The sequence below is a fragment of the Bubalus bubalis genome, chromosome X (assembly GCF_019923935.1).
Source record: "Bubalus bubalis isolate 160015118507 breed Murrah chromosome X, NDDB_SH_1, whole genome shotgun sequence".
NCBI lineage: Eukaryota > Metazoa > Chordata > Mammalia > Artiodactyla > Bovidae > Bubalus > Bubalus bubalis.
Genome location: NC_059181.1, coordinates 123,472,651 through 123,479,976, shown reverse-complemented (window position 1 = coordinate 123,479,976; position 7,326 = coordinate 123,472,651). Strand labels below are relative to the sequence as shown.

Here is a 7,326-nt window from a genome sequence, read left to right as displayed (position 1 = left end):
ACATCAGTCACTGCTAGTTTGTGGCTTCTTGTTTAATAACTTTCTTTCCCACTAGGCTCTCTGTTCCACAGGGGCATATGCCCATGGGTCTGCTCTGCTTATCCAGTGTGTATATTTGACAAATGGAAAAATAAAAATGAAACATGTACCCACCCTCCCAGTAGAGCACCAGGTTCAGAAAGAATACACTGGCAAGGAGGTGGCATTCTGTCACCCCCCAACTCTTTTGCAACTACCTGCTGGAAATGTCGCCATCTTCCTTTAAGCCCTACTACAAGTTGACCCCTGCAAGCCTCCTTATCCTCCACCCTGAAGTCACCTCAATGGCCACATGGGTTCTGGCTGGGGCAGGGCCCTCTGTGACATCAGAAAGGGTCCAGCCCTGGCTGGTCCTCAGTCTCCAGGTGCCAGGGCAGACCAGCACACCAGGAGCCATTTCCTCTCGGCTCTCCATGTGGTTCCTCAAATCTTTCCTGTAATTTTCCATGGCTGTTACCTGTGTCTATGCCTTAATGTTTACTTCTCTGAGAGACAAAGCTGAAGAAATTCAGGGGAAGATCCTCTGCCAAGGGCACATTTTAATTTGGCAGAATCTACAAGAGCATGGCTGAGACTGGCTTGAGACCAGGGTGCTCTGCCTTTTATTCATTGTGCTAATATATGTGACAGTGAAGTTGTCAGGAGAGAGTGGCAAGAGTAAAGTGCAGATTCCTGCTGCCCGTCAGGGCCCTTCATCCAGCTCTCTCGGAAGGAAAAATGAAAAGTCTTCCTCTGAAGAAGACTACATGTACCCAACATTAACCCTGCTCAAGATATACCTTGTGAACTTTTTATCCAGTGTGCGGAATCTGAAACTCACCACGTCAACCAATGGTAACCACAACCCCCTCAGTGTCGAGGTTCCTGCAGACCTATGAGCTCTGGGGCAATGAAGAATCTGACAGAGTGGATTTATAAGTCAAAGTCGGAGAGGAATTGTTGACCACTGACATACTTTATCCAATCCAATAAAATGACATTCATTCAGGTTTCATCCATTTCTTCTTTATGATTTGATAGTTCAGTTCATTTTATTATTGAATAATATTCTGTTATGTTGATGTACCATAGTTTGTTTATCCAGTCGTCTATTAAAGGACACTTTGGTTGCTTCCAATTTGTTTGTGTGTCAGAGAGTGATAGTATGAATTAAGCTGTTATAAAATCCATGTGCATGTTTTTGTGTGGGCAGTAGCTATCAAATCATTTGCTAAAATATCTAGGAGCATAATTGTTAATATCATGGGGTATGACAATGTTTAGCTCTGTAAGAAATTGCTTCCAAATTGTATTCCTGCTAACAACAAATGAGAGTTGCTATTGTCCCTCATCTTTGCCGGTAAATGGTTTGTTAGATTTTTGTATTTGACCATTCCAATAAGTCTGTAATTGTATCTCATTGTTCTAATTTCAACAGTCTAGTCTAAAATGTTATTTTATTTCCATATTTCCATTTTGTTTTATTAACATCAATTCTTCAGGTGTTTTATCTTTAATCTGAGGTTTAAAAAGATCTTCTGCTCAGCAAAACTTCTGACTCTGTTTATGCCATCAGTGATTACTTTCCTTAATTAGTCCTCTAATAATTTTTTCATGAAGGACTCATAAGTTGAAATCATGTATATTAGAAAAAAAGTATTTTTAATTGAACAACACTGAGCACATTTTCTTTTCCTGAGTATTGCTTTTCCCACTATTGTTTAATGCTTCCACACAAAAGTTTAAGTTCAGCATGAACTTCTCCCTTTTTCTTTGGTTTGTTTTGATTCTCTTCTGTCCTTTCTAGATGTTAACCAACTCTGTATTCATACCAGTTGCAGTTGCAGTTTTACATTTATCATGAAGATTCATTACAAGCACATATGTATTTTATATGAATCTTCACTTTATTATGTGTGTTCTTTATATTGTTTTGAAAAACTATATACTCATTGTTCTAGTTTATAACAGTCTGTGCCTCTTCTCCATTGAGATTCAAATGAATCCATTTATATAATGTTTGAAACAGAGAGCAATCATAAAATATGTTGGTATAGTTATTGAAGAAAATACATTTCAAAAAGAACAGTAACTAAACTATTTGCTATTTAGAGCAAAGTTCATTTTCTCAGTGTGTTTTGAAATTATGAAAGTCTAAATGTTCTTGCATATACTCTATAAACAGAGAAGATCAATTAGCAATCACCTCAATAGAACATAGATTTACAGAAATCTAATGTTCAGTTTTAACTAGCTCAACTTAGAGTCTTGCTATAGTTCAGTTATCCACAGTCTTGTCTTCATGCAAAGAGAATGTTCTAGTTGTCTTTGGGGGGGGATGAAGATATTTTAATCAAACTTTTCATATGCTTTGGATTTTCAAGAGAAGCAAAATCTTAAGACACTTGTTTTCGAGTGTCTGGTACTGTGCCTGATGAATATTTTTCAATTTAATATGTTATTAGTAAAATGTACTTTCTGTTTACTTCCAACACTGATTTAAAGGTGGATTGGCATCACCGACTCAATAAATTTCAGCAGGCTCCAGGACATCCAGAAGGACAGGAGGGGTCACAAAAAACACGTGGGTCACAAACAGTTAGACCTGACTGAGCGACTGAAATGATCCTATTAAGTACAGTCACTACAAAGTTTTCAAAATAATATGTAGTCCTCAAATAAGACCTGATGACAACATTCGTCAGAGTTATTTTGTCCTAAATTCACCTGGTAATTTGTTGTAGCCATCAGTGTTTGATAATTAGCTTTATATTGAAGAGTGAAAAATTGCACATAATTCAATGACTGAGTGTGGTTTTGGAATGAGGTATTCTCTCAGAGAGTTACCCTCTACAGAAATGAGTCTTTAGGGGCTAGTGTTAATGAATACCCATGTACCCAGTATAGTTAAGCCAAGCAATATCAGAACATTGGACCTTAAAGCAGAGAAAGTTTTATTGCAGGCCCATGAAAGGAGATGTGTGGCATATGGCTTTAAAAATCCTGAACTCCCCAAGAGGTTTCAGCAAAACGCGCTTCTGGGAGAGGTGAGGGAGGGGTGTGATTAACTGTTGCAAACGTCTCCCTGTCAGATCCTCTGCTACTGAAATAAGATCACGGTGATGTAACAGTGTTCATGTAAGCCTCTGGTGAAATAAATATTATTCCCTATGCTGAAAGAAATCCTTCCAAGCTTGACTTTCACACTCCAAGGTCCTGTTTAGGAGGAGGCGGACCCTAGGCAGACTGGTTATCCTGTCTGAGAGCATTCATCCAGCACAGAGACTTGATCTTCCCACCATTGGACATTCCCAGTTGAAGAGGCAGCTCTCAGTCTCTGGGCCCTCCTCTTACCAAGGTCCCCATACCTTGCCCAACCATCTTCAATGAAGGAGCCAAGTGACCAGCATGCATCTGGCCCTCAGTCTTCTCAGTCTACCCAGTGGTCTGGGACTGGGTCTTGTAGACTGACTCATGCAGAAGCCACAACCGTTTGGTCATGGAGGTGGGGATGGGAGATCTTGGCTATTTCTCTGAACCTGGGGCCAGGCCAGTGAGTCGCTCTAGCAAGCAGCTATGGCCCACTGCAAGACACAGCTATTAGCCTGTGCCCAGGTGCCCTGGCTTGCTCCCCAGCCCAAAGTCAATGAGCCTGGAAGGCCCTGGGCAAAGCCTGCAATATATCTTTAACTAAACTCTTCTGAGAGGCTGACTCTGATGGAGCTGGATTTTGAACTTCACTAATGGACCTGAGCTCAGTATGCAGCTCCATATTCCTCCTGCCCTCTTACAGTATCTTCTTTGGTAGATTAGTCAATGCATGACTAAAGTTGGTACCTGGACCATCATGGTCCATTTCCACTAGCCCTTGATAACCACATTCAACTCTCTGTCTCTATAACTCAGGTATTTTAACTAACAATATCATGTGATGATAACGTTTCTGTCTTCCTCTAACGAAAATATTACTTAGCACAATTCTCCTAAAGACATATATTTTGCAAATAGGGGAACCATTTATTTATTCACTGCTGAAGGTATAGTAGCATTGTAATATTTTTAAATAAATTTTTATTTGAGCATAGTTACTTTATATTGTTGTATTATTTTCTGCTGTACATCAGTGTGAACCAATTATATGCTTACATAGATCCCTTCATGTTGGATTCTCTTCCCATTTGTGTCAACACAGAGCACTGAGTAGAGTTCCTTGTGCTTTCTTTTTTATTTTGTTAGTAATTTAACTTGATTTCTTTAACTGGAGGATGATTACTATACAACATTGTGATGGTTTCTGCCATACATCAACATTAGTGAGCCATAAGGGCACATGTGTCCAACACATCCTTAGGCCAACCTAAGGGCCCTTAGGCCCTCCCCACCCTATTCCTCTGGGTTCTTCTAGATCGCTGGTTTTGGATGCCATGCCTCATGCATATTTACACGTGAAGGATGATTTTCCTGCATGAAATCTGTACATTTCTATGTTTCACATATGAAAATATGGGTGTAAAGTTTTCCTTCTTCAGCAGGGAGGTAGTGGAGCAAGGAGCATCCCTGGAGTAGGGAGAGGTGTTGGGGATCAGCAAGTGTTCCAGCTGCTGGTGGAAGACATCATTTAGGAGGTGGAATTGGTGGTGGAAGAGGAGCAGGAGAAGCTGTCCTTGCAGGAGCGGGAGGAGAAGACGGATGAGCAGGGCCAGGAACATCCAAGGACAGGAGCCTCGAGTGACCAGCCCCCATTCGAGGTGCTGGAGGCGCTGGCAGCCCTGCACGTAGAGCTGAGCTCCATGAGTGAGAAAGACGCCAAAGCCTATCTTCAGCTCCAGAGGAAGGACCTTCAGAGTAGAAAGTGTCCCTTGAATCAGAGAAGTGCCGTCATCCAGGGCATCCCTGGCTTCGGGGCCAAAGCCGTTTCCTTACTGCTGCTTCTTCAGGGTCAGATGCTCAGGAGGAGAAGGAAAAGGAGCAGGAAGATGGGTAGGGCTTAGGGCACCAGCCATCTGGGGGGGGGGCAAAGGTATTGGGGGGCAATGGAATGGGGGCAGAGGGAGTTATGAGTGCCAGCAGAGCTTGGGAATCTCTCGACCTGTATGTATCTGAGCAAATGACTCTGGGAGGCTCATTTTGGCTTGCATCTGCATAGAAGCCACACACTTTGGCGGGGAAGGTATGTCATCAGTGATCAGAGACCATGTGCCAGTTGACTCCAGTACATCCATGCCACCCCGTGTGAAGACAGGGAGAAGGTAAGAGACCCAGGGCTCTCTTGCTAAACGCACAGACACACACACTGGCCCATGGAGAAAGCATGCTGCAGGGACTGCAGATCTTGAAATTTTAAGCAATTGACATGCCACTACCCAGGACACACATGCCAGGCATACATCAGGAGTGGTCAGAAACAGATCCTCCCTTGGGGGATGCGGACAAGGGTCCCAGAGGACCAAAGGGAACCCAGAGGGATGAGCGCATCTGATGGTGTGGCAGGGGCTGGGGATGTCAGTCTGGCCACCAGGCAAGCGGGAGTACCCTGAGTCCTTGCAGATGCCTGTTCCTGTATCCTCACTCTACCCGAGGCTAACCCTGTTACTCAAGACTTTTCCTTGCCCAGCATGGGGCATGAATAGGTCCTTGACATACAGCAGATGATGAACCACCGCCATATATCCGTCATGATCAGCGAACAAGATGAAGACTTTCTCAGGTCCATGATGGCCTTGAAGGGCAGGGAGGGTGCCTGTGGAAAGGTGGGTGGGGGAGCTGGGAGGGCAAGTGGAGGTGGGGGATCCTGTGACCTGTGTGTGTGATTTCAGTGTGAGCCTTTGGAAAGGAAAATCGGAAGATGTTGATTCCTGCCTGGCAGGCAAGCTGAAGACCCTAGAAGCTTGCACCTCCACCTTTTCCATCCTCCTGGTCCTGGAAGGTGCAGGAACTAGGCCATCCCCAGTCCCGCTGAAAGCTGGTATTTTTCTTTCGGGACAACCCGTACTTCAGGAACAGAGAGATCATTAAGGAGTACCACTTTGGCGTCACTGGTGCAACCTGGCTCCCTGGGCTGTGTGCGTGGCTGGGAGAGGGAGGTGGATGCTCCTCCTACCTGAATCTTCCCTGTCTCCCCAGTACTCCTTCAGTACATAGGGCGTATACTTCCTCTCCGGTCCACTGGGTCTGTGATGATGGATGGGGAGCTCCCAGCCTCAGGCTGGACACCAGCAGCCTGAACTTCCTTAACTGTCTGTTGGACCACAACTGTCCAGGATGGAACAGGATTGCTCAGGTGCAGTCTCTCTGAGCCTGCCCAGAATGGCCGATTGAGGGTGGGGTTCTTGGCTGCCCATGGGAGGGCTTGGGGCCTGGTAAGCCCCATGCTGACCTCCCTTGTGTGGCCAGCAGATCACTGGTGAGGGCCTGTGGGTTAATCCCCTGAAGTACTACCCCCAGAAGGAAGGTCCTGCCATGAGAGATAAGTGACAAGATACAGAGGTTGTGAGGGGTTTGGGAGGTGAGACCTGAGGGCAGATCTGTGGAGAGGCCAGGACCCTCTCCTTTCCCCACTGGGGAAGCTCAGGCTCATGCAGCCTAGATGCAGTGCCTGGATTCAGGTAATGCATGTAGCTGGTGACAGGCTGAGACTGGAAACTTGGGGGCTTCGTGTGTCTTAGTCTCATCCAGAGCAGCTCTGCTTACAGCATGTGAGACCCAGGTGATTCTCACGGAGGCAGGGTGAATGAAGCACCTTTGTCAGCATCATCCTTCCCTGGGTCCTGCTGCTGATGGAGACCCTGGGTCTTCTTCGGTGTGAGCCAGAGGATTCAGGGTGCTGGGGCCCTGAGACCTGCCAGCATGCTGGAACCATTGGGGATGTCACAGGCAGCAGGTGGCCCACCAGGTGAGGAGGCGGCCTTCTTCAGTGGGGAGGCAGTGGAGGAAGGAGTGACCCTGGAGATGGGAGAGGTGTTGGGGATCAGCAAGTGTTCCAGCTGCTGGTGGAAGACATCATTGAGGAGGTTGAAGTGGTGGCGGAGGAGAAGCAGGAGAAGCTGTCCTCGCAGGAGCGGGAGGAGAGGCCCGCGGAGCAGGGCTAGGAACATCCAAGGACAGGAGCTTCAAGTGACTAACCCCCAATGGAGGTGCTGGAGGCTTTGCCGGCCCTGCAGGTGGAGCTGATCTCAGTGAATGAGAAAGACCCCAAAGCCACATCAAACCCTTGGCTTATCCGCAGCACCACACAGGCAGAGGTGGAAAAGACATCAGATGCTTTAGGCACAGGTGGTGGCAGCAGACTCGGAGCTGCTTTTTAAGTTA

At 45.9% G+C, this 7,326-nt stretch overlaps 1 pseudogene; it reads left to right on the top strand.

Moving 5' to 3' along the window:
- Positions 1–4,521: 4,521 nt before the first annotated feature.
- On the top strand, positions 4,522–7,106 carry LOC102407142 (annotated as a pseudogene).
- Positions 7,107–7,326: the final 220 nt, after the last annotated feature.